Below are 8335 nucleotides of genomic sequence, written 5' to 3'. Positions count from 1 at the left end.
AGGATATCAATCTTTATGCGTTCCATTTCCTTTTTAACAACTTTCAATTTTCCTAGATTCATACTTCGTACATTCCATGTTCCAATGATTAATGGATATCTGTGGCTGTTTCTCTTCAATTTGAGTTGTGCCACATCAGCAAATGAAGGTCTTGAAGCTTTCTCTTATCCATATGAGTAAGGCTCGGTTTACGCAGATGTTTTTCATCCACATGAGTAAGGCTGGGTTACTCAGTCCTATTATGAGAGCCTTTTATCCTAAATGGACTATTCCTAAAGGTGTGCAGTAATGTACCAAACAGTGTTTCTTTGCTATTTATAAGGTATTCCCTGGCCAATTCTTTGAGAAGTGGACAGCCTCTTCCTTCTTCCTAGTCTGTCTCAGTCTATAAGCTGGGCTCTTACCTGTGCACCAGGTGCATCTCGCTGGATTTTAAACACCAGAGGCTCAGCCTCAAAACTCATGTCTACATGTCACCACAGTAGGACAAACTGACAGATAAGTTTGTCTTGCTGTTGGAGACCTCTCATATCACCCCCACCTGGGTCCCTGTGGCTGACTGTTCCTCTGTCTGGCTTCCTGACTTTTAATCCCCTTTCTCCTGATCTTCTGGCCTGCTGCTTTGGGCATCCCTGAGTTGTCTCTCCTCACCTGTATCCCTGGGGCTGACTGTTCTTCTGTCTGAGTTCCTGGCTTTTATCCCTTTTCTCCTGCTTTCCCATCCTGCTGCTTTGGGCGGGCCTGAGTTTCCTCTCCTCATCTAATCCCTTCGTCTGATTGCTCTTGTCTCTGGCTTCCTGGCTTTTAATCCCCTTTCTCCTGCTCTTCCGGCCTGCTGCTTTGGGCATCCCTGAGTTGTCTCTTCTGCCAGCTAACTGTAGGTTGGCAATTTGAACCCTCACAGCAGCATTGGGAAAGAAAGCCTTGGTGAACTTATACAAAGATTACAATCAAGGAAACCCCATGGAGCAATTCTGTACTGTAACACATTATGTCCCCAGGAATCATAGCTGACTTGACAGCAAGTTTTGAACTTTTTTGGTTTTCTTCTGCTGTGGCTGAGCAAAAGTATACAACAAATGTTATGGCAGAAATTTAAGCTGTATTTCATGTGTGATAATGGCTTTTTTTTTTTTTTTCTCTTAATGTTGTGGTATGTTTAAAGTGTTTACTCATTCTATCCAGTTTATTACTCTTTATTTCAACAAGTATCTATTGTGTGCCTATTCTAGGGAAACCACTATATGAGATTTGGAGCCAGTAAGATAAAATTGACACAATCTCTCATTCAGGATCTCATTTTTAACCCACAAATTTATCTCAACTTAATGTACATTAGTTTACTTAATATAAATTGTTAGAATTTGGTAATTATTACTCATTTTATAAAAAGGAACTGGAAGTATTGGTGAATATAGAAAGTCCATCTATTCTCCTCCATTCCTATACCACAAGCACAATTCAGGCCATTATCATTCCAGTCTCACCCCACATCCCCTCCAATCTATTCTCATTATAGCAGCCATAGCAGTCCTTCTCAATCAAAATCATAATAACATCATTCTACACTACTGGTTTCCTATCACTCAGAATAAGACAAAAATTTCTTGGCATATTAAGAAAACCACAAGTTCTGGATCCTGCATATTGCTAAAGTATCATCTTTCAGAATTTTATCAAACACTTCCAGTCTTTTGGGAATATTTATAGTTTCCTTGTATTGGAGATTTCACCTATCACATTTCCTCTATCTGGAGGCCATTGGTTTCATCTCTATTTCTCCAAATTTCCTCCTCCTGTTCAGGTCTCGACTCCTTTGTTGCTTCATTCAAGAAGCCCTCCCTTTCTTCTGGAATCTGGACTAGAAGCATCTTATAGGTTCTATCACAATAATTTTGTTTACCTCAAAAAGTCTTCATTGAGTATCTATTTCTTGAATAAGTGTCAGGCCTTATTCTAGAAGGTTAATTAGTGAACAAACCAAACCAAACAAACAAACAAAATCTATGCCCTCATGAATCTTACTTTCTAGCAAGTTAGATAGATGCTAAACAATGTAAGGAATAAATTAATTATATGAGTAGCTCGCTAGAAAGTTAAAAATAAAATTAATAAAAGGAAAAGAAACAGGAGAGGGCAATGTGGAATACCATAATGGCTGAAGCAGTTTGCAATTTTAAAGATTGCCTACTGTTGACTTCCTTGAGAATATGGAAGTTAAACAAATACTTAAAGATATGGAAGGCTAATGGTGAAAATATTTGAGGATGTGATATTCAAGAAGTAGGGATAGCTAATGCCAAGGCTCTAAGGTGGGAACATGCTTGGTGTGCTAAAGGAGAAGGGGTGAGTGTAGCTGAAATAGAGTGAGGAAGGGAAAAAGTGTCACGACAGAGGTCACATGTGATCAGTGTTAGAACATTTAGGGCCTTCTAGGTCTGTGGAATACTTTTGGCTTTCACATAGAGTCATTAGAGGTTGGATTAAAGAGCTTTTAGAGAATTTAAAATATAACAGCAACATAATCCCATTTATGTCATTATACCATTATTTTACAAAGACCAGAAACATTTACTACATGATCAAGGTGGAAACAGAAAACCCACTTGAATACTATAGCAATCATCCTTGGAGAGAGATCATGGTGGTTTGATTCAAGATGGTCCTCGAGGAGGTGGTGAGAATTGAGGTAGAACCTATAGGATTCCCTGCCAGATTTAATTCTGAGAAAGAGAAGTTGAGGATGATTTCAAAGTTCTTAACCTAAGCAACAAGTGATAAAATGGAGCTTCCATCAACTGAGATGGAAAAAACTCTAGAAGGAATAGTTTACAGGGGCTGAGGAGAGGATGGTGATAGGAAATCAGATGTCCAGTTTTGGATATATTAGTTCTCAGATGTTAATAACACAATTTAAATAAACTTACTTATTACATTACAAGATAATTGCTGGTTTCTAGGAGCTCTGGTGGCATAGCGCCTGTGGTAGTTATGTTTGTGTGTCTACTTGGCTGGGCCTGATTGAGTGGCTGGGCAGCTGATGGTAGTTATTCCCCATGATGAGACTGGCAATCAACTTCATGGTGGGATCTGCCACAAGCAGCTGAGTACCTGCTTTTGGGATATGGTCTGCTTCCTGTATATAAGAAGAAGCCTTGGGAATGGTCTCTAGCCTATGGCACACTTGGACCCTGAATGTAGCCATGTTGTTGCTCAGCAGCCTTCTATGCTCTGCCAACCTTGGGACTTAAAATGGACTTAAGTTAATGGCCTGCCAAGTGGTTTGGTAACATCGGGACTGTGCCTTTTTACTTGTCAACATTGGGCTTCTCAGCCTCAGCAGCCAGAAGCTGTCTGAGTGAAGAAACATCTCTAGCTCCAGTGGGCTGGCAGCAGGAGGCAGAGCTGGACCCCAAGGTTGAGGGGCTTTCACCCAGCCCCTAGAGCCTGGCACTTTGAACTTGGGCTTAAACCCTCCAAATTGTAAGAATAAACTCCTGCTTGTTAAAATCATCCCATTTGCAGTATATTTCTTGTTAGAGCAGCACTCGGTAACCAGAACAGTGCCTAAGGCATTTGACTGCTTACCAGAAGTTTGGTGGTCAACCCCACCAGCCACTTCTCAGAAGGAAGACTGGGTAATCTACTTCCATAGAGATACCACCTCGGAAACCCAAGGAAGGGTCGCTATGTATTGGAACTGACTTGACTGCAGTGAGTTTGGTTTTCGTTTTTTTAGTCTGAAGACTAGAAAATCTTGAAGACTAGAACTTTGTCTCATCTTTAGAACCTAGAACAATAACCTCTCTGGAGTAAAAATTCATTAAATATATAATGACGGCTAAATGGGTAGATGAAGAAATGAATGAATAAAGAAATATTGGTCCAAATTAGCAAATTACTGAGTCAGATTTAGAACTTAGTTCCACAACTCTAGACATATATTTTATACAATATATGAGAATGAAGATAGTTAAATATTTGCAATTTATACATGAATGTTATTAAAATATATTAAAATAATGAAACTTATTTAAGATTTTACTTTTTTATTTATTGATTAAAATTGATTTTAATTAAGAAACTATGGGAGCTGCATTAGCATTTAGAAAACAGAAAATTAAACTTTGAAACCATCATTTACTTAATATTCCCACAAGTTGATATACTTGATGTAATTTCCAAAGCCCCGCCATGGAGAAAATTTCATGTAATTAACTATATTTTTAAAGATTGTTATGTCTACAACACAAGTTTTTTATTGTAGCATAATAACACGTGATTTCAATTGTCAGATAATCTGCCTGATACAGTCAATGACTAGGACAACGACATAAAAGGAAATGATCATATCAGAGATTCTGTTTTATTTTGCCTTTTCTTAAACAGATCATACATTGTGAAGTGACCATTGTTTACATTTAGGGAATATAATACAATAGTCTCCTACATAAATTTTTCTCCCTTCTTCTGCCTGTGAAAGCAGAAATAATTGTGAAATCTATGTCTTGTAATTACTGAGTCAAGAATACCATTCCCACAATGTCTCCCTCACTTGCTCCAAATATTTAAGTTCTTAAAACATATATATATATATATATATATATATATACACCCCTGAATATGACATGGTGTTTTATCACTCTTAGTGGCTTTACAGTTAGCTCTTTTGCAAGCATCTTACCATACTTATCTTCCTGCTCAATCATGTGCAAAACGCTGATCAAGTGTCACTTCTCTGGAAAAGTCTTCCCTGAACTTCCTTCTCCACATTGTCATACCCATATGCAAGGAGCTGGCACATTTTACATACAACACTCACTATTATATTTGCTTTATTGATTTGTTTTTCTCTTGCATTTTACTATGGATTCTCAAGGGCAGGATTCATGCATTTTTCTTGTTTTTATTTTCACATACTGATCCCATGGTATACGACCAGTAAGTGTTTATGTTATGATGAACTCACACATAAATCCATGAACTCCCCACAGTTTTGCCAGTGATCTTAAAAGATCTTATAAACAAGCTTGGTGGGGGTGGGTAATCACAAAATTTTAAAGTTGAAATAGATCTTTGCAATTGACTGCAATTCTCTTGTGTTAGAAAATGGGTAGGAAAACAGTATTAGCCATTATTATCACCTACTTTTTCCAGAGATGCTCTTTCTAAGTGTTGCTGTTGTTGTTATGTTCCATCGGGTCGGATCTGACTCATAGTGACCCCTCCTTGGGTTGCCGAGGCAGTATAACTACGGAAGTAGATTGCCCAACCTTCCTTCTGAGGAGTGGCTGATGGGTTTGAACCGCTGGCCTTCTGGTTAGCAGTCAAGTGACTTAGGCACTAAGCTACCAGAGCTCCTTTCTAAGTGTTAGCTACTCTTTATAGCAACCAGGGAATCCAAGCACCTCTCTGCATTGTATAGGGGTAGGATTCATTGTGTACTCAGTGGTAGGATTCTTGCCTTCCATACAGAAGACCAAAGTTCCATCCCCATCCATTCTGTCAGCGGACACTTGCTTGTTGCTATGCTGAAGAGCCGGTCACAGTGAAGTTTCTAGACTAAAAAGAAAGGCTGAACAATCTATGGATCACAATAATCCTATCCACAACAGACTAGGGAGATATTCAGTACAATAGTGCAAGACTGAGTAGCATTTTATTTGGTTGGACACAGGGTCACTTTCAGTTGGGAGTGAAATGACAATAGGTAACAGAAACTTATCTTGTGAAGATGAGACAATTGAGTCCAGGGTCAAGTAGTGATTCTGAGCCTAAGTTTGAAAACTTAAAATCTGTGTTCTTTGCAATACCCCCCAAATGAAGAGCAATCAAGATCTCACTGAAAATGGGCAGAATCAATCAAATAAGGGGCATCTGTGGATAAGAAGGAGCTCTGATAGCATAGTGCCTAAGGCACTTGACTGCTAACCAGAAGGCTGGCAGTTCAAACCCACCAGCCACTCCTTGGAAGGAAGATAGGGCAATCTACTTCCGTAGTGACACTGCCTCGGAAACCCAAGGAGGGGTTGCTATGAGTTGGGTACGACTCGACGGTACATAACAACAACAACAACATGGATAAGAATTGCTACAATGGGAAGGGAGCTAACTAAGGGCACCATGTAGGCTCTCAACAGAGTGAAATTTAGCATTAGGTTTTGGCATGAATTTAACAGAACGCATTGCCAAAGATTTGTCATACCAGTATTCGCTTTATATTTTGATGCAGCACACATGAACTTCAATAATGATGTGATTTCAGGGAGCTCTGGTGGTGTAGTGCCTAAGGCATCTGACTGCTAACCAGAAGTCTGGTGGTTCAAACCCACCACCCACTCCTCGGAAGGAAGGCAATCTGCTTCCATAGAGATACAGCCTCAGAAACTCAAGGGGGGTCACTATGAGTCGGAATCGACTCAACAGCAGTGCATTTGTGAGTTCCAAGAGAAATGAAATACTTTGCTTTCATCCTTCCCACAGCAGGCAGCAGTGGGAGGCAACACAATGACTAATAGAGTATTCAAAAGGAACATGTTGCTTCCATTTGAGAATGAATGCCACATGCACTCTTCATCAGAGAACTTAAACGGCACCAGTTCTGTATGACTGGAAGCCTGAAATTCCACAGCATTTTGGCCTCTACTGAACACAGGTGGAGATACAGTTTAGCGCAAACTTAAGGACTAGGTGAACACTTGCCTTCACAGCAGTCTTCTTACACAAAGGTGCCACTATAAAACCACATTCTAAACATTACAAATGCTGACTCTCAATTTAGGTCACCAAGCACAAAGTCATCTCATTTTTTGGAAAATAAAAACGCATTTAAAAAAAAAAAAAAAAAACCCTCTGGGTTATTCTTTAACATCCTGTAGGAAACATATCTGAATTTGACTTAAAATCCTTTTACATATCCAAAAATAGACAACTTCAAAGCATGTAATCTTCAGCAAGGATCAAACTCACACATATGGAAAGGCAAAAAGCTGTATCTATTTTTCCCAGGTTTAAAAACAAACAAAAGTCTCTGAAGTATACTTAGACTTGACTGTGATAGCAACTGTGATATTAACACTGTTACTGACTAGTTCAGATGTAGTCCATTTTATAATACATAAACAAAATCACTGTACTTGCAAAAATGGTTTGCAACTTTTGCTCTTAATTTTCTTATATCTCTAATTTCATAAAAAATGAGAATATCGTATCATCCCACTCTCTCCTGATACAGAGTTTACTCTTACCTCTGATCTCAATAAAGTTACCAACAAATGCAAAATAAAACTTCCTTTTGACAACAGAAATATTTAATATCTGGAGAGCTCTAGTAGCGTAGTGCCTTGGGCACTTGACTGCTAACCAGAAGGCTGGCGGTTCAAACCCACCAGCCACTCCTCAAAAGGAAGATGGGGCAATCTACTTCTGTAGTGATACTGCCTCAGAAACTCAAGGAGGGGTCGCTGTGAGTCAGGTCTGACTCGACGGCACATAACAACAACAACATGTATATACAATAAAGCTTAACAACGTATTGCATACAGTATTCCAAAATTCTTCTTGTTTGATTACATAATGCATTATAATTATTTTTTTTCACTAGTAGGAGCTCTGGTAGCATAGTGGCTAAGACACTTGCCTGCTAACCAGAAGGCTGGCGGTTCAAACCCACCAGCCACTCCTCAAAAGGAAGATGGGGCAATCTACTTCTGTAGTGATACTGCCTCAGAAACTCAAGGAGGGGTCGCTGTGAGTCAGGTCTGACTCGACGGCACATAACAACAACAACATGTATATACAATAAAGCTTAACAACGTATTGCATACAGTATTCCAAAATTCTTCTTGTTTGATTACATAATGCATTATAATTATTTTTTTTCACTAGTAGGAGCTCTGGTAGTGTAGTGCCTACAGCACTTGACTGCTAACCAGAGGCTGGCAGTTCAAACCTACCAGCCCCTCCTCGGAAGGAAGGTTGGGCAATCTACTTCCGTAGGGAAACCCAAAGTGGGGTCGCTATGATTCGGGTCCGACTTGATGGCACATAACAATAACAACAACAGTTAAGCCAACAGAGAATATATTTTCTCCTTGAAATGTTACAGAGATTACTTGTTGTTGTTGTTATTTGCTGTCAAGTCGGACCCACTCATAGCGACTCCTCCTTGGGTTTCTGAGGCAGTATCATTACGGAAGTAGATTGCCCCATCTTCCTTCCGAGGAGTGGCTGGTGAGTTTGAACCGCCAGCCTTCTGGATAGCAGTTAAGTGCCTTAGGCACTACGCTACCAGAGCTCCCAGAGATTACTTATCAGCCATTATATATATATATAT

At 39.5% G+C, this 8335-nt stretch overlaps 1 protein-coding gene across 1 annotated transcript in view; it reads right to left on the bottom strand.

Annotated features, from left to right (window-relative positions):
• The window catches only part of GRIA2 (glutamate ionotropic receptor AMPA type subunit 2), a 237477-nt gene that overhangs the window by 64162 nt on the left and 164980 nt on the right, over nt 1–8335 (bottom strand). The gene's annotated exons all lie outside the window — the stretch shown is intronic.

Source organism: Orycteropus afer, unplaced genomic scaffold (genome assembly GCF_000298275.1).
Source record: "Orycteropus afer afer isolate SDZICR_OR568_19922 unplaced genomic scaffold, OryAfe1.0 scaffold00116, whole genome shotgun sequence".
Classification (NCBI taxonomy): domain Eukaryota; kingdom Metazoa; phylum Chordata; class Mammalia; order Tubulidentata; family Orycteropodidae; genus Orycteropus; species Orycteropus afer.
This window is presented reverse-complemented; position numbering and strand designations above follow the sequence as displayed.